The following is a 308-nucleotide window of genomic DNA, read 5'->3' on the forward strand; positions in this document are numbered from 1 at the left end:
ACAGTCATGACTCAAGTGTAATGCGCTCCAAAAGAGCCAAGGCTGGGGTATGTCTGCTAACAAACTGAGTGGTATCGTAACTGGCCAATTCTTAACCCATCCAGCCACCCTGCACAGAGGGGAATTTGAGCTCTTTCATGCTCTCTCTCTCTCAGCTTTCCCCAAGTGCAAGAGTTCAGCCTAGACTCTGGTGCTTCCAGTGCAAAGAGTAGGTTGGAAGAGGAGACATGCTTTCTGATCCTCCTATCAGGCTGTAGTAACTACCCTGTAATTGCAATTCATTTTGTTCTTTTCTTGGGGGGGGTGGG

This window comes from Falco rusticolus, chromosome 2 (assembly GCF_015220075.1).
Source record: "Falco rusticolus isolate bFalRus1 chromosome 2, bFalRus1.pri, whole genome shotgun sequence".
NCBI classification, from domain to species: Eukaryota; Metazoa; Chordata; class Aves; order Falconiformes; family Falconidae; genus Falco; species Falco rusticolus.